The sequence below is a fragment of the Bubalus kerabau genome, chromosome X (assembly GCF_029407905.1).
Source record: "Bubalus kerabau isolate K-KA32 ecotype Philippines breed swamp buffalo chromosome X, PCC_UOA_SB_1v2, whole genome shotgun sequence".
NCBI lineage: Eukaryota > Metazoa > Chordata > Mammalia > Artiodactyla > Bovidae > Bubalus > Bubalus kerabau.
In genome coordinates this window covers 67111430-67139389 of record NC_073647.1, presented here as the reverse complement: position 1 = coordinate 67139389, position 27960 = coordinate 67111430, and the positions used below count along the sequence as shown (strand labels likewise).

Here is a 27960-nt window from a genome sequence, read left to right as displayed (position 1 = left end):
GAATCCAGATTCTCTACAACATGTCCTCCAAGAAATTCAAAAGACTGAGCATATTGGAAACAGATAAATGTTACCCATACTGAAGAAAAAAAGATAATCAGTGAAAACCAGCCCCTAGAGATCTAGATGTTAGAATTAAGGCAGAGGAGTTTTTAAGCAGATATTACACATATGTCCAAGGACAAACAGATTCAAGGGACTATATCTGATAGACAGAGTACCTAAAGAACTATGGATGGAGGTTTGTAACACTGTATAGGAGGTGGTGATCAAAGCCATCCCCAAGAAAAAGAAATGCAAAAAGGCTAAATCGTTGTCAGAGGAGGCCTTTCCAATAGCTGAAAAAAGAAGTGAAAGGCAAAGGCAAAAAGAAAAGATATACACATCTGAATGCAGAATTCCAGAGAATAGCAAGGAGAGATAAGAAAGCCTTCTTAAATGAACAATGCAAGGAAGTAGAGGAAAACAACAGAATGGGAAAGACTAGAGATCTCTTCAAGAAAATTACAGATACTAAGGGAACATTCATGCAAAGATGGGCACAATAAAGGACAGAAACCATATGGACCTAAAAGAAGCAGAAAATATTAAGAATAGGTAGCAAGAATACACAGAAGAACTGTACAAAAATGGTCTTAGTAACCCAGATAACCACGATGGTTTGATCACTCACCTAGAGCCAGACATCCTGGAGTATGAAGACTTAGGATGCTTTTACTATGAACAAAGCTAGTGGAAGTGATGTAATTCCAGCTGAGCTATTTCAAATCCTAAAAGATGATGCTGTGAAAGTGCTGTGCTCAATATGCCAGCAAATTTGGAAAACTCACCAGTGGCCACAGGACTGGAAAAGGTCAGTTTTCATTCCAACCCCAAAGAAGGGCAATGCCAAAGAATACTCAAACTACTGCATAACTGCACTCATTTCACATGCTAGCAAGGTAATGCTCAAAATCCTTCAAGCTACACTTCAGCAGTACATGAACTGATAACTTCCAGAGTACAAGCTGGATTTAGAAAAGGCAGAACTACCAGAGATCAAATTGCCAACATCCACTGGATCATATAAAAAGCAAGGGAATTCCATAAAAATATCTACTTCTGCATCATTGGCTATGCTAAAGCCTTTGACTTTGTGGATCACAACAAACTATGGAAAATTCTTAAAGAGATGGGAATACCAGACCACCTTACCTACCTTCTGAGAAACCTGTATGGAGGTCAAGAAGCAACAGTTAGAACTGGACATGGAACATCAGACTGGTTTAAAATTGGGAAAGGAGTACGCCACAGCTGTATATTGTCACCCTGCTTATTTAACTTCTATGCAGAGGATATCATGCAAAATGCTGGGCTGGATGAAGCACAAGCTGGAACCAAGATTGTCGGGAGAAACATCAATAACCTCAGATGTGCAGATGACACCACCCTAATGGCAGAAAGTGAAGAGGAACTAAAGAGCCTCTTGATGAAGGTGGAAGAGGAGAGTAAAAAGTTGGCTTAAATCTCAACATTCAAAAAATGAAGATTATGGCATCCGGTTCCCTCATTTCATGGCAAATGGATGGGAAAAAATAAAAACAGAGACAGACTATTTTCTTGGGCTCCAAAATCACTGCAGATGGTGACTACAGCCATGAGATTAAAAGATGCTTGCTCCTTGGAAGAAAAGCTATGAAAAACAGACAGCATATTAAAAAGTAGAGACATGACTTTGCCGACAAGGTCTGTATTGTCAAAGCTATGGTTTTTCCAGTAGTCATGTATGGATGGAGATGGACCATAAAGAAAGCTGAGTGCTGAAGAATTTATCCTTTTGAACTGTGGTTTTAGAGGACTCTTGAGAACTCCTTGGATTACAAGGAGATCAAACCAGTCAATCCTAAAAGAAATCAACCCTGAATATTCATTGGAAGGACTGATGGTGAAGCTGAAGCTCCAATACTTTGGCCACCTGATGTGAAGAGCTAACTCATTAGAAAAGACTCTGATGCTGGGAAACATTGAGGGCAGGAGGAGAAGGGAACAACAGAGGATAAGATGGTTGGATGGCATCACTGATTCAATGGACATGAGTTTGTACAAACTCTAGGAGATAGTGAAGTACAGGGAAGCCTGGTGTGCTGCAGTCCATGGTGTCACAAAGAGTAGGTTACAAGTCAGCAACTGAAGAACAAAAGACATAGAGGAAAATATCCTCATAATGAACAGGGACATGCTACATTCCATCCAGGTTCAGTTCAGTTCAGTCGTGTCTCTTTGCGACCCCATGGACTACATACAGCACGCCAGGCTTCCCTGTCCATCACCAACCCCCAGAGCTTGCTCAAACTTATGTCCATTGAGTCAATGATGCCATCCAAGCAGTGGTTGGTGATGCCATCCATCCAGGCAGAGATGATCAATATGCAGATATGTGCAACTGATTCAAGGTCTAGAAGAGACATGGCAAACCCTGCCAGGAGCTACAGTACCCACTGATATCACCTTAGTTCAGATTCTCATTGTTCCTCATGTAGACTATTAAAACAGCCTCATAAATTATCTTCCTGCTTCTGCTTGCTATTTACTATGACCACCACCCCGAAACACACACACACACCTTAAGTATATATACACTGATTTGAGAGTTAACTTTTAGAACACAGCTTTAATCAGGATTTTACTGATTGCAAGTTGACAGAAATACAGCTTTAACTTGAGCACAAGAGGGAATTTATCAGAAGTCTCTAAGGGCAAGATTGTACATGGGTCTCAAGGACAAGACCAGAGGCTTGAACACCAATAGGTATTTACAGTTCATTCTGCATGCTGATTGCATTCTCTCAGACATGCTTCTTCCTTGTAGTTGTAAAAGGGCCACCAACGGTTTCTGGCTACACATCTACAAGCTGTCCCACAAAAGTGGGACACAGTATTTTCCCCCATTTAAGTTGGTGAAGAGAAGGATTCAGATTGTTCTGATCTACATCACATGCCTGTATATCAACCCATCAGATCAACTGTGACTAGGGAGATGATAGGGTACTTGGATTGGGAGCCCAAACTAAAACGGGCATTGCTGGACAGGAGAGGAGCAGTACTCCCCTAAAACAGAGGGTTTTGCTTCCAAGGGAGGGGAAAGACCTTGGGCAAACAAAAATAATAAGGCCTAACAGGTTTCCTGTATTCTCTACCTCCACTGCTGGTAACCCCATCCTCCTTGCAATTACCCATGGCAGAGTTCTTGAATTTCTCTTATAGCAGACTGCCAGCTGGCCCCAATATCTGTTCTTTCTTTCCCTCCACCCAGCATTTTGCTGCTTACAGCATGAACATGATGGCTGGAGCTGTATCCTGTACCATGGAGTCAAGTGCCATATTGTGGAGATGACTCGCCATTAAGCCTTTTAGGTTTTAATTAATTTCTTTCTTTAATGAAAGAGAAATGAATTTCTATCGTGTTTGTTGTTTAGTTGCTCAGTCATGTCCAACTCTTTGCAACCCCATGGACTGTAGCCCACCAGGCTCCTCTGTCCATGAGATTTCCCAGTCAAGAATATTGGAGTATGTGCTGAAGGAAGAATATTTCCTTCTCCAGGGGATCTTCCTGATCCAGGGGTCAAACTCATGTCTCCTGTTTGGCAGGCAGATTCTTTACCACTGAGCCACCACAGAAACCCTCTACCCTGTTTAATCTGTTCTTATTTTGGATGCCTGATAGCTCATAGCCTGAACCTAATCCTAACCCCCTCACTCCTCACATCTAATCAAGGCAAAACAAAATCTAGAAGTTAAGAGTGGCATGCAGTGAAACAGGTTAGAGTGGATTAGAACCAACCACCTGGACTTGAATCTAGGCTCTGTCATTTACCAGCCCTCTGACCACCTGCAAATTGTTTTCTCTCTCTGTACCTCAGCTTCCTCAGGCATAAAATGAGGTCAACAACGTTATCTACCCCATAGATGGGTCGTGAGAATGATGTGGGATAATTCATATAAGCACTGAGAGTAGTGCCTGGCTCATAATAAGGGCTCAATGAGTGTTAGCTACCATTTTCAGTGCCTGCCAATTTTACTTGCTAAAGATCCTATTCCTCCACAACATCCTCTGCAGCATCCTGCCTCAGCCTGATTTTTCTGGAACACTGCAATCTGACCAGGTCACTGCTTTTTGAAACCTCTTGATGACTCTCCATTATCTACAGAATGAAGGCTTAACTCCATAGGTGGGTGACCAAGGCCCTTTTGGATAAGGGACCAACTGGCCTTTTGATGCCCACCACCTGCCACTCCTTCACAACTCACCACACTCTGACCACAGCACTGAGCTGTCTTCTGTCACCACCTCTTGACCTACCTCAAGAGTGTCAACCACTCCCACTCCCTCTCTCCTGAACTTTTCCTCTTTTGGCTTCTGTGGCACCACACACTCTCCTGATTTTCTTCCAATCTCCCTGGCTGTTCCTTTTTCATCCTTCGCATGGGCTTCTCATTCTCCACTCCCTTGGTAAGTGTCCGAGTTCCCTCCTGAGTCCACTCCCTGCATGTCTTCTTGCCAGTGAGAGCATCCACCACCAGGCTTTCAAGCTCTACCTTCATGCTCTGTTCCCCTGATCTTCTTTCCTGACCTCTGACCTGGGCTCTAGTCTTCCACATTCTCCTGAAGATCACACAGACACAACTTAGCATCTCCAAAATGGAACTCATCTTCTACCCCAAACTCGCTTCTCCTCTTTGCTCTGAATCTATTTGTGGCACCACCATCATTAAAGCCAGAAACACTCATTCTCTACATCTAACAAATTAACAAGTACCGCCAAACTAACATCCCCAGTAACTCTCCAGTCTGTCTTCTCCTCTCCATACTCACCACCATTGCTTTAGTCTGGCTCTCCAGCAAAGGTCCCTTCTCTGCCTCCAGTCTCTCATGCCTTCAATCCAAATGATGACATGCGCCACCAATCTACAGTGATAGTCTTAACATGCTGCTGCCCTGCTTGAAACTCTTCAATGGTTCCCCCTGCCCACTCTGACGAAATTATTCCTTTCCCAATAGTTGTTAAACACCTACTATGTGCCAAGGACTATGCTTGGTATTAAGAATATAATGTTGACCACAAACTGGTCCCTGCCTCCTGCCACTTATCTGGTATGAGAGAAAAAAACCACACACTAATAAAATACTAAGTCTTGTGACAAATATATTCACAGAGCATCATAGGAGCATAAGACTGAATTCCTTGAAGCAGAGACTTGGGTGTTTCTTATCTTTGCATCCCCAACAACTGGTACCAGGTCTGATTCAATAGAGAATTGTTTTTGAATACTCAACAGATTATCTCTTGATCCTCAGTTTCCCTCTATGTAAAATGGCTCATAGCTCATATATCAAATATATTAAATGTATGAACTCTGTTGGAATCCTGATTTGAATTAACCAAATGCAGTTTTTAAAATGAGACATCTAGGTAAACTTGAACAGAATGTATATATTTGATAATATTAGGGTATTATTTATTGGGGGTTTTAAAAGTGTTATAATGATACTGTGACGTTTAAAATTTTTTTGAGAGAAATGTAAGAAAGCATTTTAAAATGAAATTATGCAATGAAAAATCATCTGGGATTTGCCTGAAAATAATTCAGTGGTGTTGGGTGGGAGGTATTGCAGAAATAAGACTGGCAGTGCCTATGTTAATAACTGCTGAAGCAAGATAACGGACAAAATAAATGACAAAATTAATTTCTCAAGGTTCTGTTGCCATTCAACAATGTGACCATATAACATTTCTGATATAGTGCCTGCTGTTTCAAAAAAGGGTAGTTTTGCTTCTCCCCCTTACTCTTTTAGTTTCATCCAGGGCAGAGCAGAAGAAACAAGGCAATGGTGTGGGAGTCAGAAGTCCAAAACACAAAGAACTGGAAATATACTCAGCATTGTCTCTCTCTCTCTCCTCTCGCCTGATAAAGACAGAGTAGCTTAAGCATCAGATGGCTCCCAAGTAGCCTTGGGTTTGGAAATGAGTTTAAGCAAGCTCTGGGAGTTGGTGATGGACAGGGAAGCCTGGTGCGCTGCAGTCTATGGGGTTGCAAACAATCGGACACGACTGAGTGACTGAACTGAACTGAGCCTTGGGTAGGAATGGCAGTGCTCCAAAACCAGCAGAACAAGACGGAAGAAGTCATAGCTTGAGTTTCTGTGGAGAGGAGAGAAAAACTGCGTCAGACAGAAACATGAACTCTTGGCTGGAAAGGGCTCCTCTGCTGGTTGAATCCCTGTGTAGTAGTGCCACCTGGTGGCTCCATAGCATCGCTTTACCTAGTTTGGGGATGCAGTTGACTCTCATAGATCTGACTGCACTGAAAATTCTAGAAGGGAACAGCCCCAGTCAACCAAATGTTCCCTGAACTGCTCAGAGTTAAGCATAACATACCCTATCCCTCATGTACTGAAAAGTGCCTTGTATTCAATCTCTGTTACAGCACTTCTCGCTGTATTAAGATCGTTTACCAGCAGGCATTCATTCACCCAACAAATTTGTTTAAGACATGGGAGACAGAAAAGTGAACAAAACTAATTCAGTATTTAAACAGTTAAATGTGTAAACAGAATTGAAGAACTCACTTTCCAGGCTTCCCTGGTGGTCCAGTGGCTAAGACTCCATGCTCCCAATTCAGGGTTCGATCCCTAGTCAGGGAACTAGATCCCACATGCCACAACTAAGAGTTCTCATTCCAAAACTAAAGCTCCCACATGCTGCAATCAAAAGATCCTTCATGGCACAACAAAGACTGAAGATCTTGAGTGCTGCAACTATTAATAAGACCGAGTACAGCCAAATAAATATTTTTAAAAATCTGCCTGCCTTAGGGATATACGTACAACATGATAAATACAATTAATACTGCTGTATGTTACATATAAAAGTTAAGAGGGTAAATCCTAAGTTTTCTCATCACAAGGAAAATTGTGTTTTTTTTTAATTTAATTCTGTACCTATATGAGATGATGGATGTTCACTAAACATTGTGATAATCACTTCATGATATACATAAATCATATCATACTGTATACCTTAAAATTTATTACAATTATATCTCAAAACTGCAAGAAAAAAATATATTGCTGCCCTTTGCTGAGCAGTTACTCTGCACAAGGCACTGTATTTTACTTTATTGATGCATTATCCCATTTAATCTTCTCACCAAACCTGTGAGGCAGGAAGGTATTCCTATGTCACAGATAAAGATAATAGGGCCAGAGAGATTAAATTGTCAAGGATCACATAGCTAATAAGCAGAAAGCCTGGGAGTTGAACTTAAGCAGTCTAACATCAGTAACTGAATTCCTAACCACTAGGACATACTGCCTCCCTCCTTATTATTATTATTTTTTAATCATTGCCTAGTCTGTGGCTTTCCCCTAGGGGTAAGCCTGAGGTATATTCCTACAGTGGCTCAGTGAGTGGAATTAATTAGATATTTCAGTTTGTTGCATTAAATTTAACTGCTTCCCTACTCACCACACATTTTTTTTTCAACTAGGCTGAGTGCCGAAGAATTGATGCTTTTGAACTGTGGTGTTGGAGAAGACTCTTGAGGGTCCCTTGGACTGCAAGGAGATCCAACCAGTCCATTCTGAAGGAGATCAGCCCTGGGATTTCTTTGGAAGGAATGATGCTAAAGCTGAAACTCCAGTACTTTGGCCACCTCATGAGAAGAGCTGACTCATTGGAAAAGACTCTGATGCTGGGAGGGATTGGGGGCAGGAGGAGAAGGGGACAACGGAGGATGGGATGGCTGGATGGCATCAGTGACTCGATGGATGTGAGTTTGAGTGAACTCCGGGAGTTGGTGACGGACAGGGAGGCCTGGCGTGCTGCGATTCATGGGGTTGCAAAGATTCAGACACGACTGAGCGACTGAACTGAACTGAACCAACATGCACCAATTCTTGCAGGATAAGATCAAACCCATGCCTCCTGTGGGAAGCCTGCCCTGATTTCTCCAGCCCACTACTCACTGGTTCATTCAATAAGTATTTGTTTCCCCCCCTTTAACATCATTCTCTCCCAAATTCCTTCTAAAGGAATGGTCCATGTCCAGTAAACTTTCTGGAGAATATGGAGAACAGTAAAGAGGAATTGGTGGCCCATCTGTGGAGAAGTTTGGCTCAAATATACCTCCAGGTTTTCAGGTGCCTATGAGCATAGAATGAAACGACTTAGTTGGAGAAAAGACAACATTAGCTCCTCTGGCTACCCATAGTTTTCACCCACTGGCCTGCTCATGATCACAGCCCAGCCTCATTTCAGAACAGACTTTTAGAGTTGTCAAGACACAGGAAGAGGCCATCTTCAGCATTGTCATTGTTCGTCCAAATCTTGTCTACTGCTAAGAAGTTCTGACGCAAACATCCACATAAGATTGTTATTTTAGATGGAGATAGGGCTTTCCTGGTGATTCAGATGGTAAAGAATATGCCTGCAATGCAGGAGACCCAGGTTCAATCCCTGGGTCTGATCCCTGGGTTAAGAAGATCCCTTGGAGAAAGAAGTGCTAACCCACTTCAGAATTCTTGCCTGGGAAATCCCATGGACAGAGGGGCCTGGTGGGCTACAGTCCATGGGGTTGCAAAGAGTCAGACATAACTGGGTGACTAACACTTCCTTAGATGGAGATCCGATTGTACCCTAAAAAGAATAAAAATCTATGAGTAGGAGCTTTCAGAATGGCTTGGTAGGAACCTCTGGAAATCCACTTTTGCAAAACAGCAATGAGAACACTTGCAAAAACTGTTAAAATCAACGTTTTTGGAACTCTGGAAGTGATTCAAAAGTATGCAGACCCCAATCTGAGGAGCATTTATTCAAGAAAACTACTGAGTCTTGTTAAGAACGCTGATCTTTGAGGCCTTTTAACTTGCCCTATTTCAATCCCCCTCTCTCTTGACCAGTGGTAGTCTTGAAAACCAGCAGTCTCACACCCATGGTAAAAGGCCATGAAAGCCAGTAGCCTAACAGTCATTGGTGGGGGCAGAGTGAGTGAACTGAAATGAAGTCGCTTAGTCACGTCAGACTCTTTGTGACCCCAAGGACTGTAACCTACCAGGCTCCTCCATCCATGGGATTTTCCAGGCTAGAATACTGGAGTGGTTTGCCATTTCCTTCTCCAGGGGATCGACCCAGGGATCGAAGTCAGGTCTCCTGCATTGCAGGCAGATGCTTTACTGTTTCAAAACAGCCTGAAAAACTCTCATCCTCAGAGCACTATCACTATTAGATCTGTCAGCTCCCAATGAAAAAGCCTCCTTCCCATGGCTGGCAGTTATTTAACATGACTCAGCAGGACATGAGATAGTGGGAAAAGCCGCATCTACAGGGGCATTTGCCAAACAGTTTCAGTGGCAATTGTTTAACATCACAGCTGCCTAAACCATGATACCTGTTGAGATAAATGTGCTAAGTCACTTCAGTTGTGTCCGACTCTTTGCAACACTACGGACCATACTCCTCTGTCCAGGGGATTATCCAGGCAAGAACACTGGAGTGGGCTGCCATGCCCTCCTCCAGGGAATCTTCCTGACCCAGGGATTAAACCCACGTCTCTTATGCCTCCTGTGTTAGCAGGCGTGTTCTTTTCACTAGCACCACCTGGTGGGAAAATAAGAGACTGATTAAAAAACTTGAGATTTGGGGAATGAGATATCCACAGATGTCTTTGAAAAGCCACAATACATTCCTAAAGATCTAAAAGTCACACATGTCAAGGGCTGTGTACCTGCCCAAGAAAGACATAGAAGGCTCCCATTTCTCACCTCTGGCTAACCTCAAGTCTGTGAAAACATGAAGTGAAAGCTAAGACAGAATTGTTAACTGCTTACCAGAGCACTGGGGGGATTCCCTGGCAGCTCAGATGGTAAAGAATCTGCGTGCAAAGAAGGATACCTGTGTTTAATCCCTGGGTTGGGATGATCCCCTGGAGAAGGGAATAGCAACCCACTCCAGTACTCTTGCCTAGAGAGTCCCATGGATAGAGGAGCCTAGTGGACTATAGTCCACAGGGTCCCAAAGAGTCAGACATGACTGAGTAATTAACACTTTCACTTTCACTTTACCAGAGCACTGAGAGTGTACCACAATACACACAGAGCTGGTCTGTAGTAAGTGGGAGGGTTATTGGTTCAAGACACTATAGAAAAACTCCCACCAATTTTTAGCTGACAGCTAAGCTACAAGCTTAGTGATGTATCTGGGCAAGACTTCAGTGGCAACACACAACACGAAAAACAGAATTTACAGAATTCAGTTCAGTTCAGTTGCTCAGTCGTCTCCGACTCTTTGTGACTCCAAGCACACCAGGCCTCCTTGTCCATCACCAACTCCTGGAGCTTACTCAAACTCCTGTCCATCAACTCAATGATACCATCCAACCATCTCCTCCTCTGCCTGTCCCCTTCTCCTCCTGCCTTCAATCTTTCCCAGCATCAAGGTCTTTTCAAATGAATCAGTTCTTCGCATCAGGTGGCCAAAGTATTGGAGTTTCAGCTTCAGCATCAGTCATTCCAATCAATATTCAGGACTGATTTCCTTTGGGATAAACTGGTTGGCTCTCTCTGCAGTCCAAGGGACTCTCAAGAGTCTTCTCCAACACCACAGTTCAAAAGCATCAATTCTTCAGTACTTAGCTTTCTTTATAGTCCAACTCACATCCATATATGACTGCTGAAAAAACCATAGCTTTGACTAGACGGACCTTTGTTGGCAAAGTAATGTCTCTAATTTTTAATATGCTGTCTAGGTTGACCATAGCTTTTCTTCCAAGGAGCAAGCATCTTTAAATTTCATGGCTGCAGTCACCATCTGCAGTGATTTTGGAGCCCAAGAAAATAAAGTCAGCCACTGTTTACACTGTTTCTCCATCTATTTGCCATGAAGTGATGGGACCAGATGCCATGATCTTAGTTTTCTTAATGTTGAGCTTTAAGCCAACTTTTTCACTTTCCTCTTTCACCTTCATCAAGAGGCTCTTTAGTTCTTCTTCACTTTCTGCCATAAGTATAGTGTCATCTGCATATCTGAGGTTACTGATATTTCTCCTGGCAATCTTGATTCCAGCTTGTGTTTCATCCAGCCCAGCATTTCTCATGATGTACTCTGCATATAAGTTAAATAAGCAGGGTGACAATATAGAGCCATGACGTACTCCTTTTCCTCTTTGGAACCAGTCTGTTGTTCCATGTCCAGTTCTAACTGTTGCACCCTGACCTGCATACGGATTTCTCAAGAGGCAGGTCAGGTGGTCTGGTATTCCCATCTCTTTCAGAATTTTCCACAGTTTATTGTGATCCACACAGTCAAAGGCGTTGGCATAGTTAATAAAGCAGGAATAGATGTTTTTCTGAAATTCTCTTGCTTTTTCGATGATCCAGTGGATGTCGGCAATTTGATCTCTGGTTCCTCTGCCTTTTCTAAAACCAGCTTGAACACCTGGAAGTTCACAGTTCACGTATTGTTGAAGCCTGGATTGGAGAATTTTGAGCATTACTTTACTAGTGTGTGAGATGAGTGCAATTGTGCGGTAGTTTCATCATTCTTTGGCATTCCCTTTCTTTGGGTTTGGAATGAAAACTGACCTTTTCCAGTTCTGTGGCCACTGCTGAATTTTCCCAATTTGCTGGCATATTGAGAGCAGCACTTTCATAGCATCATCTTTTAGGATTTGAAATAGCTCAACTGGAATTCCATCACCTCCACTAGCTTTGTTCGTAGTGATGCTTCCTAAGGCCCACTTGACTTCACATTCCAGGATGTCTTGCTCTAGGTGAGTTATCACACCATCGTGATTATCTGGGTCATGAAGATCTTTTTTGTACAGTTTTTCTGTGTATTCTTGCCACCTCTTCTTAATATCTTCTGCTTCTGTTTAGGTCCATACCATTTCTGTCCTTTATTGAGCCCATCTTTGCATGAAATGTTCCCTTGGTATCTCTAACTTTCTTGAAGAGATCTCTAGTCTTTCCCATTCTATTTTATTCCTCTCTTTCTTTGCACTGATCGCTGAGGAAGGCCTTCTTATCTCTCCTTGCTGTTCTTTGGAACTCTGCACTCAAATGGGTCTATCTTTCCTTTTCTCCTTTGCTTTTCACTTCTCTTATTTTCACAGCTATTTGTAAGGCCTCCTCAGACAGCCATTTTGCTTTTTTGCATTTCTTTTTCTTGGGGATGGTCTTGATCCCTGTCTCCTGTACAATGTCATGAACCTCCGTCCATAATTCATCAGGCACTCTGTCTATCAGATTTAGTCCCTTAAATCTATTTGTCACTTCCACTGTATAATCGTAAGGGATTTGATTTAGGTTATACCAATAAAGAGACAAATTATTTTAAAAAGACCCAAACAGAAATTCTGGAGTTGAAATATATAATAAATATTTATTGGAGGAGTTTAGCGGCAGATTTGAGCTGGCAGAAAAAAGAATCATCAAAATTGAAGACAGGTCAATTGAGATTGACCAGAATGAGGAACAGAAAGAAAAAAGAATGAAGAAAAATTCACAGAGCTTCAGAGACCTATGAGCATACCAACATACACATAACGAGTCCCAGAAAGAGAGAGAGAGAAAGGGAAAGAAAGTATATTTGAAGAAAACATGCCTGAAATTCTCCAAAATTGATGAAAAACATGAATCTACACATCTGTGAAGCTCAACAAATTCCAAGATAAACTCAAAGAAAATCACACCTAGACACATAATAAAACCAGAAACAAGACAAGGATTTCCATTCTTGCCACTTGTATTTCACATTGTGTTGGAGGTTCTAGCCAGGGCAATGAAAGGAGAAAAAGATATATAAAACATCTATGTTGGAAAAGAAGTATTTATAGGTGGCATGATATTTTACACATAAAATCCAAAGGAATCACAAAAATACAACTATAACTAATAAAATCATTAAGGTTTCAGGTTAACATACAAAAATCAACTATACTAGCAATGAACACTCCAAACAGGAAATTAATGAAACAATTCCATTTATAATAGCATAAAAATTACTTAGGAACTAATTTAACAAAGGGGCTTCCCTGGTAGTTCAGCTGGTAAATAATCTGCCTGCAATGCAGGAGACCCCAGTTTGATTCCTGGGTCGTGAAGACCTGCTGGAGAAGGGATAGGCTACCCACTTCACTACTTTTGAGCTTCCCTGGTGGCTCAGCTGGTCCATGGACTGTATCATCCATGGGGTCACAAAGAGTTGGACATGACTGACTTTCACTTTCAACTTAACAAAAGATGTGCAAGACTTGTGTATGTATGAAAGTATGAAAGGGAAAGTCACTCAGTCATGCCTGACTCTTTGTGACCCCAAATATAAAGAATCCTGTGCCCATTGATCAGAAGACTTAATGTTGTTAATATGGCAATACTCCATAAATTTTTCTACAGATTCACTGCAATCTCTATCAAAATTCTAGCTGTCTTGCTGAAACAGATGAGATGATCCTAAAATCACATGAAAATTCAAAGGGTCCAGAACAACCAAAGCAATCTTGGAAAAATAAAAAGAAGATGACTCACAGTTCATGACTTCAAAAAATACCCCAAAGCTATAGTAATTAAGACTGGTACTGGGGGAGGTTAAACGGAGAGATCAGAGAAATAGAACTGAGAGTCCAGAAATAAACTCAGACTTTTACAGCAATTGATTTTCAACAAGGGTGTCAAGACCACTCAAGAAAGAATAGCCTTTTCAACAGATGGTGCTGGAACAACTAGATATTAACATGTAAAAGAATGAAGTTGGACTCCCACTTCATGTTGTATGTAAAAAGTAACTCCAAATTGATCAAAGGCCTAAATGTAAGAGATTAAATTATAAAACTAGAGGAAAACACAGGTGTCAATCTTCCCAATCTTAGATTAGGCAACTGTGTCTTGAATAACTTAAAAATTACAAGCAATGGCTTGTAACTGAGATTTGTTTTTAGTGAAAGATTAAAACTCCTGAAAACACCCTTAGATAGAATTTCTTAATTCTTTAGGTCTGTTCAGCATTTTTGGCTTCTCTAACACCTATCTGCCTGCAATGCAGGAGACCTGGGTTCGAACCCTGAGTGGGGAAGATCCCCTGGAGAAGGAAATGGCAGCACACTCCAGTATTCTTGCCTGGAAAAATCCCATGGACAGAGAAGCCTGTGGGCTACAGTCCATGGGGTCACAAAGAGTTGGACACAACTGAGCTATACAACACTTTCACTTTCAACACTTATTTATTACATGTGGGGTGCCACTTACATCTTCCCTTAAGCTCCTGATGGCACATACACACAAAAGTCTGTTTTAATAACTTTAATAATAATAATGACAGATACAACACCTAACATTTAAACAGTACTTACTGTTTAAACATGGATGAATCTATAGATTATCATACTAAGGGAAATACATCAGAAAGAGAAAGACAAATATCATATGATATCACTAATATGTGGAATCTAAAAAAAAAATGATACAAATGAACTTATTTCAGAACAGAAACAGGGGAATTCCCTGGTGGTCTAGTGGTGAGGACTCTGTGCTTCCACTGCAGGGGGCACAGGTTTGATCCCGAGTCAGGGAACTAAGGTCCTGCATGCCACGCAGTGTGGCCAAAACAAAACAAACCAACAACTCAAAACAAAACTGATTCACAGACTTCAAAAACATACTTATGGTTACCAGAGGAGAAAGGTGGGGGAGGGATAAATCAGGAGTTTGGCATTAACATATACACACTGCTATATATAAACAGATAATCAACAAGGACCTCCTGTATAGCACAGGGAACCCTACTCAATATTCTGTAATAAGCTATATGGGAAAATAATCTGAAAAAGAGTGGATATATGTATATGTATAACTGAATCACTTTGCTGTACACCCAAAACCAACACAACATTGCAAATCAACTATACTCTAATATTTAAAAATAAATAAATAGCACTTACTGTTTGCCAGGCACCATCCTAAGTGCTTCACCTATATTAACTCTGCAAATCCCCCTAACACATCTCTATCTCACAGATAAGAAAACCACAGCACAGACAGGTTGAATAACTTGCCCAAAGTCACCAAAGCCTACAGAGCATGGAGCCCAAACTGCAAAACAGGCAGTCTTCCCCCAGAGGCTGTGCTATTCATCTGAGCAAGCGCCCTTAACTCCTCAGATCGAGGGTTCTTATAAACCACGTGGCTTTGGACTACACTGAGGCCAAAGTGTGTTTCCTAGTCCCACTCCCTCCGCCCCGGATTTTAGTCACTTTAAAATTTTATTTTAATTAATTCATTTATTTGGCTGTGCTGGGTCTTAGCTGTGGCACACAGGATCTTTAGTTGTGGCATGTGAACTCTTGGTTGTGGCATGTGGTATCTATTAATAGTTTCCTGACCAGGGATCAAACCCAGGCCCTCTGCATTGGGAGCATGGAGTCTTAGCCACTGGACCACCAGGGAAATCCCTGCCTTAGATTTTAAATCTTAAGAGACTGTACTTTCAGGTATCACAGAGAAGAAGATGATTTTCCTATATAAATTTGTACAAAATCACTTTCGCCCTGGGGGTAAGAATTAAGAAGAAGAAAGATTGGAATAGAGCTAAGGAAAAGATACCTTTTTCAGAACACAATAAGCAAAGACAAGGAGGAAGAAATCAGATTGGGAGGGGACAGCAGGTGATTTTCTTTAGTGAGATTTGAGGTAGGAGTTACCAGGATGATGACCACAGGCCAGCGAGTACAGGGGACTAAAAGGTATGTGGTTTTATCCATCCTCTTTCTTGTCTTTCAGCCATACCTATGGCCTCCATTACCTGGGGTCATCTCTACTGAGAGAGCAGGCCCTCTTGGGCAACTCTAGACTCCAGCCACATTGTCCCATTGGGATGTCCCCAGCAAGGCCAATAAAAGGCAGCCATTAGTAACGAGCTATGCCTTTTTTATCTTTTAAAGAAATACTAACTTTCCCAAGAAGGTTTTTACATAAAATGAAGACATTTTGTGTTCAGTACATCATATTTTTCTTTTATCAGAACACTGATGAAAGAGCTCAGTGGGAGATGTCTGACAGTCTTTAGAATTGCTACCAGGGAAAGATAAGTGGTACAAGAGAGCAGTGGGAAAATACCAGTGCAGAAAAAGCTGGATTTTTTTTGGGCTTTCTGTTTATTCTTTCCTGCATCAGGACAACACATGAGATAAGAACTTATGATAAGTAAACAATACCTATGCCCCCTAAGGTCATTGTACATCATCCCTGTACCTGAATGCCTATTTACCCCAATCACTTGTTATTTCAGTAAATATTTTTTGAGTGTGCACTACGTGCCAGGCACTGTTCTACGCAGTGGGGATGCAGCACTGAATGAAACAGATACAAAGGTTTGTGCTCATGAAGCATACTACTTCGTCCCTCTTTTCCTCTTCCCCCTTTTCCTTCTTCATCTAGTAGAGAACATCAAGTTGTAAATTAGGAAACCTAGGTTCTGGCCCTAGCTCTGCTACAAATTAGATGTATGATCTTCATTAGCATGTCCAGGCTCACGTGTCCTCTCTGCAGTCCCTAAAGATGAACAAAACATCCATCTTGCAGTTGTGGGGAACTCCTAAATCAATCTAATATAGATTCTCTTTTCCAGGGGATCACAGACTAGTAGGAAGGTCAGACACAGTTCCAGATAACTACAATGCAAAACTGAAGGTGACAAAAAAGTGAAACAGGGAAAGGTGACCAAGAGAACACGAGATCTAGGTTTCCAAACAAGTGGTACTGTCTGACTTGGGCCTTTAGTATTACAAAAGATTGGGGTATGTGTGAACAGATAGGGATAATTTTCAAGGAAGAATGTACAGAAGGAGTAAGCAGAACAAATAGTAGTAAATGGATGATCAAGGTTCCAGTAAGGGCGTTCATTGTGGCTGGAACACATTGAAAGAGTCAAACACCAAATTCACATGCATTTTTACAAGGAACCAAGAGATTGAGACATTCTGCTCTCGACCCATAACTATGAGGTCAGTTGATGGTTTTACTCAACATTTACAACCAATATCATTGAGGGCTCACCAATTACACAATTCCAACAAAATACTAGGACTTCTAACTTACAGATTAAATGACTTATGCAGTGGGTATAACATATAGACAAATACAGAAGCTTTAAAAGTGAACCATATTCTGTCAGATTAAAAGAATAAAACATCTATACATGTCACTGGAAATAACACTGTGGTTTCCTTCAGCCCCATGCAGTGATACAGAGGAGCATACACAGACCATAAACATCAAACAAGGCCACTCTGTGACAAAATCAAGACTACTGCATCCATGTCTGAAAAGAAACAAAACGCCAACTTTGATCAAATCACAAAATGGCCAAAACACCTTCCTATCCTGGCTAATAGCTGCTACTTTACCAATTAGCCTCTTTCTAGTCTATTCTCCTGCTGCTGCTGCTGCTAGATAAGATTAATTAAGATACCCAATCATGGAATTATCCCTATGTATAGTCTGTTGCTTCCTAACAGAATGCAATTCAGAACGAAGCCTCACTTCTTTAATTCTGCCCCAAATCACCTAATACAAGTCCAAACCCTAATAATAAGTCCTTTCTAACACCCTCTGAGATATTCCACCAGCTCCCCATGGTGCGCCTTCTGCCTTGACTAAGTAAGCAACCAACTTGCTCAACCACAGGTATGTTCCTGGTGGTCTTCAGCTGCAGTGCACTGGCGACTCCTCTAAGGACCTTGAAATTAGAAAACACATTTCTGGCAAGGCCATTTCTGATCTTCTGATCTCCAGCTTTCTGTAAGACTTTTACATGCAGTTTTGGAAGACAATTATATGAGTTCTTTGGATCTCTGAAAGCTATTAAAATGCTCCCATAGATACTACATATGTGTGTGTGTGTGTGTATGAGAGTAGGTTATCAGGGTTCCTTCATCATATTACCAAGTACAGAAAAGTCATCATGATACATAGTAGCAGTAACTCGCCTGTCTCCAACAGGTCACAGGATCTAAGGGCAACCTGGCTGCAGGCACATGGTTGTTTAGGCCTCTACTGTGGGAAAAGCAGTAAGTTATACACCTAGCAACTGGCTCATCAGTTGCAGATTCCAGATTCTAGAATATATTTGTGTCTCCTCTTCCTCTTGTTTTTTTTTTTTTTTCTAATCTTATTTTTCAAAGAAACAACATGACATTAACTATGTTAATTACCCATCTCCCCTCTACTTTATAGTTCTCATTCACTTGATGTAAGAATTCTCATCCTCAGAAAAAACATTCCAAAGAAAACAATGACATCCATACCTTGTGGTTAAGTGCCAGATTGAAAACTTCACTCCACTTCAGGTTAGAGATATATACTGATTTAAAGTTAGGGACTTCCTGGCAGTCCAGTGGTTAAGAATCTGCCTTCCAATGCAGGGGACATGGGTTTTATCCTTGGTCGGGGAACTAAGATCTCACATGCCATAAGGCAACTAAGCCTGCATGCTGCAACTAGAGAAGCCCACATGTCACAACAAATAACCAGTGCAGCCAAAAATAAAAAACAAAGTTGTTTAGGGAATCAGCCATAACAAGCAGGAAGTCTGGATTAGAAGAAATCTTGTCTGAATCTGAATTCAGGAGTGATCATGTGTTTGCTGCTCTGACACACCTGGCCGCAAATTCCGTTTAGCATCCATTGGTCTGCTCTCAGGATCCATAAGCTACTGAGCGCTTGAGCAACAAAATTCAATCATTCCTACTTAGGAATCACTTAGGACACAGTGATGCATAGTTCAAACTAACACAGGTTTCTTTTATTCCTTTTTATCCCCTTACATTCCATTGAAAACTATACTGTCTATAAGACTAAGTGCAAATTAGGCAGAGATGAGGACTGGTGAGGAGGGGAGGAATCAGTGTACAACTCACCAACCATATGTGAAATTTAATTGAGAGTCATGTGTGTGATTACTGATAGGGTTCAGAACATGCTACCCCAAAATATGGTGCCATGGCATACTGAATATTTCAAAGCTGAAGGAGTTTGAGTAAATGGCAGAAACAAGGTCACTTGACCTCTTCGCTCCTCTTCTCTCCTGAAACAGGTCATAAAATCCTCATGTGAGAGGTTCCCTCCTTATATCCAGAGGAGGGGATAATTTTTCTCTCCAAATACAAAGGGATGCAGAGAAAATCCTAACAAACAGGACTTGCTAAGTCTCCCCCAGTTTATACACTTCCCTTGTACTCCTTATTTTGTCTTATTTCTCCATGATTTCCCACTCTTTGTCAAACCTAGCATAAAATTTTGTTGTTTGTTTAGCCACTAAGTCATGCCACCTGGGAAGTCAGCACAAAATACTGAACTCAGTTTCTCTGGGTCTTTATTTGCCTGTGACAGCTCCCATGTCATATAAAACTTACATTAAATACATTTGTATGCTTCTCTATTGTTAATCTGTCTTTGTCAGTTTAATTTTCAGACCCAGCCAGGGACCTTGAGACAGTAGAGGAAAACTTTTTCCTACCCTTACAGTGTCCTGCTGATTCCCTTGTAATGGAAGACCTTCAGATTTCTGAAACATCCAGGTCACTCGTCATCCTAGCATCTTGCTGGTCACTGAAAAAGCTCACAGTAGACCTAAGCCAGTTTATTTGGACTCTTTTGTGTGCATTTTATGTATGTCTTCATGATTGGTCTTGAGGTTTTGTTTTGCTTCATAACTGGCCTGGGGAGAGATTTGGGAGCCAACACTAACAGGTCTAGAATGAGTGACATTTCTGAAAAATGTGTCCTGATCTTTTTCAGGCCCATGGAAGAGTTTGGAGGGTAGGCAGAACTACAGACTGCCATTCCCTGGTGACACAGTAGTAAAGCATCTACCTGCCAATGCAGGAGACCTGGGTTCCATCCCTAATGAGGAAGATCCCCTGGAGAAGGAAACGGCAACCCACTCCAGTATTCTTTCCTGAGGAATCCCATGGACAGAGGAGCCTGGTGGGCTACAGCCCATGGGGTCACAAAAGAATTGGACATGACTTAGTGCCTAACAACAACAGCAACCCTCCAGTAGGCTGTTTAGGTCAATCTATAAAATAAGGTTTCATGTTAATCTCTGGCACAGTAAGGTTTCTGGTTCCCTTTGTGCTCTAGAGTGAATAAACTGATTATTTCTTCTGAAGAGGGAGGGATTTCATTGAGGGTGAAAAAATAAAAAATAAACTACTTATCACACTATCTCAATTCTGGCTCCTTATACAACTATTTCTGTGTTGATTAGATTGTCCCAACTGTCCTTTCACTTTTTAACTTCAAACATAATTACCAGAACTTAGAACACCTCATTTTTTTTTTGGTGATGACACAAGTGTGAGTTCTATAAATAATTAGCTGTGTGTGTGCCTGTGTGCTAAGTAGCTTCAGTCAATGTCTGCCTCTTTGTGACTCCATGGACTGTAGCCCACCAGGCTCCTTTGTCCATGGGATTCTCCAGGCAAGAATACTGGAATGGATTGCCATGCCCTCATCCAGACAATCTTCCCGACCCAGTGTTTGAACCCATATCTCTTATGTCTCCTGCACTAGCAGGCGAGTTCTTTATCACTAGAGCCATCTGAGGAGCACAAATAACTACCTATTTGAATATAACTCAGAAAGGGATCTGAAAAGAAAACAACTATTGTGTTTTTTAAATGATTTAAGAAACTCTGATCCCCATGAGTGAAAAAAAAAAAAACTGATGCAAATTTTACTTTGTTTAGTTCAAGAAGACTCATCTTTGCTCATCCATTTAAAACATACAAATGAACAACCAAAACACACCTGTTTTATTTCATATCTACCATGGCTTAATTCAGACTTGTTTAACCATTAGGAATATGCTTACTCTCCCCTAGAGATGTCCTTTCTGGTTACTAATCTCAGTTCTGTTTAGACTAGTACTTCTCTAAGTGTGTTCTGAGAACGCCCAGAATGAGCAGTATCAGCATCTCCTGGGAACTTGTAGGAAACATAAATTTGGAGGCCAATGCCAGACCCACTGAATTAGCAACTCTTTGGTGGAATTCAGCAATCTGAGCTTTAGCAAGTCCTCCAGCTGATTCTAATACACAGGAAAGTTTGAGAACCACTGACTTGGACTGCCTGCTATACTGCTGTTTCTCTGGCAAACAAAGCAGCAGGTGTATGATGATTCAAAAGTTTTAAAAGAATTGCTTAGAATTTCAAGTAAATCCACAATTCCCAGCTGTGAACTGAGTTTGCTAGAAAACCAAACGGCTGGCACAGAAGCGTTTCAAATGCTTAGACCAGAGAGCCCTTGAGTTCTGCCATTTTAGTCCTACCCAGAGCTCGGAGAAGGCAATGGCAACCCACTCCATTACTCTTGCCTGGAAAATCCCATGGCCAGAGGAGCCTGGTAGAATGTAGTCCATGGGGTCGCTAAGAGTTGGACATGACTGAGCGACTTCACTTTCACTTTTCACTTTCATGCATTAGAGCAGGAAATGGCAACCCACTCCAGTGTTCTTGTCTGGAGAATCCCAGGGACAGGGGAACCTAGCTGGCTTCCCTCTATGGGATCGCACCGAGTCGGACACGACTGAAGCGACTTAGCAGCAGCAGCAGAGCTTGCAGACTATGCATGTAAAGGTAGGTCTTGCTCTCTGGAGAGACTGACTCTCCAGCAGGGGTCCTGGAAGTACCACTGTGATGGATAAATGCTCTCACCTGTTATAAACGAGTTTGGGCCTTAAGTGCTACTCAGTCACACTCCAGATAGCTGAGCTAACCAGGAAGGGAACGTGCTTGGAGAAAACTGCACATAGTTTTCCCCTGTTTATCTTTAAAATATATGTCAAATCATCACATCAAAGACCATCCCAGATGGCACCCTCTGGAGCGTTTGTGGCCCCCGACAGGTTTTCAAAACACTTTATCCCCTTGTATTGTCACTGCCTGTCTTCAAATGCATACTGTAACTGACAGGCTTTAATGGTCGAGGAAAAAGGTTAATTCCTTTCCTCATACAGAGCTTCCAGTGCAGTACCCAAAACAGCGCAAGTGCTTGGTAATTTGTTAAAAGGGAGTCAACTAGTCCAAAGTAGAATCTGAAACCAGGAGCTCAGGAAAATCACTCCAATAAAATCATCCCATATAGGTACAATTCGCATGTGCCGGTGCCCCGCCAACAAAATGTTTTTTCACCCTGCTGATTTTACCTTCCATTCATCTGTTCGCCATCTCCCCTATCCCCAAACACTACAAAGAAGATTCACACACTCATCACCTACACAATTACATACCCTCTTCCGACATCCTTGTCATCACTTCTCGCCGCCAGGTCCGTCAGGCTGTCAGTTCCCCCGACTCCTCACCCCCTTTCACTTCGGTTCCCCTGTTCCAGCGCGACTGGAGGTCAGGACGTGCCTACACCTTCAGCCCAAAACAAGTGTTACAAACTTCCGCCTCCTCTGCTCTCCTGGTGCCGGCCGACGGCTCCTGCTTACCAGCCTCGGAGAGACGCCGCGCCGGCAGCGGCCAGACTCAGTTAGCCGGTGGCCCTTACTTAGGATCGGTCATAATAGAGAAGAGCACTGCATATTTCCCAGATGCCCTGGGGCGACGTACAAAGGAGCTCCCACAATCCTCTTCGCTTCCGCTTGTTCCACCCCCAAACCCCGGCATTAACCCCTTCACGTCCATGTTTATTGGACCACCCCTGGCAGGCAGATTGCATCATGGGGAGATCCCTGACACTTAAGTGGTAAAAGACGTGAAAGGTGGGACCTCTAGTTATAGACTTCCCTGGTGGCACTAGTGGTAGAGAATCTGCGTGCTAATGCAGGAACATAAGAAACGCAGGTTCGATGCCTAGGAATGGCAACCCACTCCCATAATCTGGCGTGCTGTAATCTATAGGGTTGCACAGAGTCCGACCCGATTTAGCAAGCAAGCAGGTCCCTCAGTTATAGTTATCTCGTTTTTGCAACTTGCTTGTAAATTGGCTTGTAAGCTTACCTACTCATTTATAAATAAGACCTTAATATACTTGTTGACAACATGAACAGTTCACAATGATGCCTTTTAAGTTTCTGAACCAACGGACACTCCAAATTTGCTGTTTTTGACTGTTCGCCTTGATCCTGTGCCTTTTCTACCCTCCATTTCTCATCTCCTTTTAGTTCTTGTCTGACTATTTAACCGCATGCCTCAATGGTTAAGGGTACCGATTTTGTAAACCAGGCTTTTTGAGTTTGAATCTCCACTCTACCATTTATCCAACCATGGAATCTTGGTTAAAGGATTTAAGCACGCTATTCCTTGACTTCCTCATCTGTAAAATGGGTATAATAGTAAGATCTACCTCTAGAGTTGTAGTGAGAATTTTAAAAGTTATATGCAAGTAGCACCTAGAACATTGCCTAGCAAAGAGTTAAGTGGTATATTGGAATATAAATTACAATTATTGACGTTGATGGATATGTTTTCTCAGTTAAGACCTTCTAGCTTATAAATAGTAAATGATAATCATGGTTAACATTTGATTATCTGTGGACTAGGTACTATATTAAGTGCTTTACATCCATTTCTGTTGTTTAATCCTCATGATCATTGGTAGTAGTTGTATTATCCTTCTCTCCCCTCCTTTGTTTTTCTAAGCAACTAAGAAAATTCAGAACTGTGAGATTGCAGATAACTCAGAGCTACTAACAAATAGAGCTGAGACTTAAAACTCTGATTTGTCTTGTGTGCGTTAGTTGCTCAGTCATGTCTGACTCTTTCTGATTCTGTGGACCATAGCCCACAAGGCTCCTCTGTCCATGGAATTCTCCAGGCAAGAATACTGGAGTGGGTCGCCATCCCCTACTCCAGGGGATCTTCCCTACCCAAGGATCAAACCCAGGTCTCCTGCATTGCAGGCAGATTCTTTACCATCTGAGCTACCAGGGAAGGCATTTTAGATATGATTTGACCCTTCTCAAATATCACTGAGAAAACTGCCATAAATTCTTTGTGAGTGCTCTTCTTTTCCATAAGAGTTCCCTCAATATCCGTGCAGGTCAGGAACACTAAGTTCTCTTCAGAGGCAGAAGGACAGGAGACAATAAAGCAAGGGTCTCTCCCCTGAAGGTTGGCTGCAAAGATGACTAAAATAGCAAGTCATAATGAACTCAATTATTGTGCCCCACTGTGCCACACAGGCCCTATTACTGCCCATACTGCCTAAGACCACTGGAGATAAAAGGTCCAGGATCCCCACCTCACCTCATCATTCTCTAAAGCTTGGATATTATAAAAGATTTTGCTTGTTTTAGGATGGCACCAAGAGACTCTTTAATATACTATTCTGACTCCAGCCAAAGTGGTAGTAATTTCCACATTAGCAGCAGGTAGAATCAGGTATTTCTACCTCAGCCCAATAGCACAAGGAAATCTCCTCTTTCCTAGTTAAAAACAAAAAAGGAATCCCCTCTTTTCCCTCAGATCCTACAGTACCAGGGTTTTGTTATTCTCACTCCACACGTACCTACTCCCACTTCCCAACTGATGCCCAGGAAGTTCACAGTGTTTTTTGTTTTTTGTTTTTTTTCCAGGAGAAAGGCTGCTGATGGTAAAGGGACTAGTAAGGAAAAAGAATGTAAGTCCCCAAGTTTGCTGAAGGTAAACCAAGTACTGCTTTGTCCCTACCCCTGTACCCATTTTGTAGCTCCCTGACCTTCTTTACTCCCTTTTGACACTTCAGAACTCATTACCCTGCACACCCAGGAAAGCCTTTGGGCTTGAACTGCCAAAGAATCAACTTGTCTTTTTTTTCTTCACAACCCCCAACAATAGCACGGATGGCTAGTCTTGTGTGTGTGTGTGTGTGTGTGTGTGTGTGTGTGTGTTTAATGTGGACCATTTTTAAAAAGTTTTTATTGACTCTGTTACAGCATTGCTTCAGGTTTCTTTGAAATATGTATTTATTTGGCTGTAGTGGGTCTTAGTTTCGGCACATAGAATCTTTAATCTTGGGCATACAGGATTTTTTTAGCTATGGCATGTAGGATCTAGTTCCCTGACCAGCGATTGAACCCAGGCCCCCTGCATTGGGAGCATGGAGCCTTAGCAATTGGACCACCAGGGAAGTCCCTGCTTCAGTTTTGGGTTTTTTGGTCATGAGGCATGTGGGATCTCAGCTCCCCACTGGGAATTGAACTTGCACCCTCTGCATTGGAAGATAATGTCTTAACCACTGGACTGCCAGGTAAGTCCCTGGGCTTGGTCTTCTACTCAAAATGGCTAAGTTTAGATTCTTCTCCCATATAGGCCATCCCACTGACAAAACATTGTGGGTCGACTATGCCAGTATTCTTGCCTGGGAAATCCCATGGACAGAAGAGCCTGGTGGGCTAGAGTCCTTGTGGTTAAAAAGAGTTGGACACAACTAAGCAACTAAGCACACCGCACATGCTCCTATAAATTTTTTTTTTAAAGTTTGTGTGTGTGTGTGTGTGTGTGTGTTAGTCAGTCATGCGACCCTATGGACTGTAGCCCTTCAGGTTCCTCTGTCCATGGAATTTTTCCGGTGGCTAAGTTTAAAAAGATAAAGAAGAGAAAGAGAGGATGAGAAAGCTTTTATCTTAATTTCCCCCATTATTTCTAGTGTCAGACTATTAGAAAGTGTCAGCATAGGGGTAAAGCTGAGAGAAGTCCAGTTCCAGAAGTCAGGAAATCTTCCCTGGTGCAAAGCATAAGTGTCAACAGAGGAAAACAAGCAGACAGAGGTGTCTCTAGGGCCAGTAGAAATAAAGCAGAGAGGTTGGGTGCAGATCTCAGACATAAACAAGAGACCCTACACTTATAGCTCCTTTCATCCTAAACCCCATATTCCCATTCCAGAGATTTCATCTGCCTCAAATTCTTACCAGTTTGGTTCTTTGACTTCTGGGCAACTTGCCCTGATCACAGAAGCTACCACCAGCTGCTATTGCTTTGCAAAAATAGTAGGTAAGGGGAGAGGATATTCCTTATTCCTAAACCCAATTTTAGAAAGGGAGATGTGTTCCCAGTATCTCATCCCAGATGTTCTCATAACATAATTTTCGAAACTGTCATATGTAGTTTGTGTTCAAGTTCTGCTGTGCTTTCTGTGGTATTTTTCAGTTATGTGTTTTTAAGGGCTCATCTGGGGTCCTAATACACATACGACAGTGTTTCTATACTGTAGGGTACACACACTGCTGGTGACCAGTTCAGGCTCCCTTTACAAGACAGATGGACCGATTCCCCCAGCAGCTGTGGGTGTTAGCAGCTAACTACAGCTGCTTCCTTTTCTGGATAATTGCACTCTGTAGAATAAAAGCTTCAGTACTGTTATAAGATTCATGCTCCCCACACACCCCTGCAACCTAACAATGAAAATGAGGCCTAGCCTATTCCTAACTTCTCTTGTCTTGCTGATATCAACAGACCACATTCTCTCAAATTAAAAAGTAAATTCATTCATGCTTCATTGTAGTTCTTTTTCACTACAGATTATGGGGAAAAAACTTATAATTGTTAGAAAAAGCTATTTGAGACGTTATAATTTTGGTTAGATTATAATTATTTTGTGATAGATATTCCTGCTCTAATAGCATGAATCTTAAATTGATCAGTTGTTGGCTATTTCATTTCTGTTGACTGTAAGCTGTTACTGAAGAGGGCCAAGAAAAAGCCCAAGGTTATGTATCTGATAAGGATACTCTGATTAATCTAGAAATGTTAAAAAAAAAACAGACAAGACTACCAATTTGCAAATAATAAAAATATATCCTAAAATAATTCTGGTATAATTCAGAAGACATATTGGGATCATTATTATAAACCTTGATCATAATATTGTAGAAGTGTGTAGGTATTGGTTGAATAAGGTTCAGGTTGAAAAATTGTTCAGATTAAAAATGATCAGATTTTTAAATTTACATTTGCAGACATACAAAATCCTTAACTTCTGGCATCACATTCAGTTTCTTCCTCCAACACATAAATCCTATTATAGAGCCTTTGTAAAACCACCATACCAAAACGGCTGGCTAAATCCACTCTTCTGGCTTAAAAGAGCCAAGGTGATTTTTTCCACTGGGATTATCCCCTCAATTAACTTCCATCTAAATCAAGACCCAAACATATCTGAAAACTTATTTCTCTGTGTATTTTAATATATTGCTTTTAGTGTGACCTCTGATCATTAATTCCCTTTCATTTTTTATTTACATGTATTTATTTGTATATTTTATGTTATTATTTATTATTTCAGGTTTCCCTGTGGCTCAGCTGGTAAAGAATCCACCTGCAATGCAGGAGACCTGGGTTCAATCCCTTTCAATTCTTTTGTACTTGTTATTTTGCTAAATATATTGATTTTATCCTCCCTTGAAAAAAATCAGATTATGGAAAGTCTTTTAAGTGGTGGTTTTTGGTTTTGTAACTGAAATAAACATTTCCTATTTCATAAGAGGGAAATATCATTATTTAAAAATTTATACTGATCTGAAAACTATTGGTTGTTTCTGAAAAGCCCTTTCTACATTACTCAAATAAATCTCAGTATTTATAGAGCTTATTCAGTATTTTAGTTCTGTACAAGATTTTCAGTATAGCATAGGAAAGAATACTCTGTTAACTTGCTTAACACAGGTATACTGAAGAGAAGAAATGACTTTCCTAACTTACCTGTAATCATTGTTAAGTGAAGTCTTGGTAAGAGCAATTAAAGAATGGTGAATTACTCATTAAAATTTTTGAAGTACTAAAGCACTGAAATGGATAGAATTATACAGGATAATAATATAACTTATTTTCAGAAATAATAAGAAAATTGTATGAGGGTAGATATGTAAAGTTTATTATAACAGTACCCTCTGTTGGTATTTCTCAAAAATTTTCTGCCTATCAGCCCTTAAAGGTTTCTAAGATTG

The 27960-nt window shown here is 41.4% G+C and overlaps 2 long non-coding RNA genes across 3 annotated transcripts in view; one reads left to right on the top strand and one right to left on the bottom strand.

Moving 5' to 3' along the window:
* The window catches only part of LOC129640379 (uncharacterized), a 30645-nt gene extending 7963 nt beyond the window's left edge, over window positions 1–22682 (bottom strand). The window contains exon 1 of one of the 2 annotated variants that reach the window (XR_008708770.1): window positions 22321–22682. This is a non-coding gene — a long non-coding RNA (uncharacterized LOC129640379). The remainder of the gene's footprint in view (window positions 1–22320) is intronic. The other variant, XR_008708769.1, reaches the window with a different exon arrangement.
* Window positions 22683–24627: 1945 nt separating this feature from the next.
* On the top strand, window positions 24628–27449 carry LOC129638645 (uncharacterized). Its single transcript, XR_008707954.1, has 3 exons — window positions 24628–24656; window positions 25901–26008; window positions 27300–27449. It is a non-coding gene; the product is annotated as an uncharacterized LOC129638645 (long non-coding RNA).
* Window positions 27450–27960: the final 511 nt, after the last annotated feature.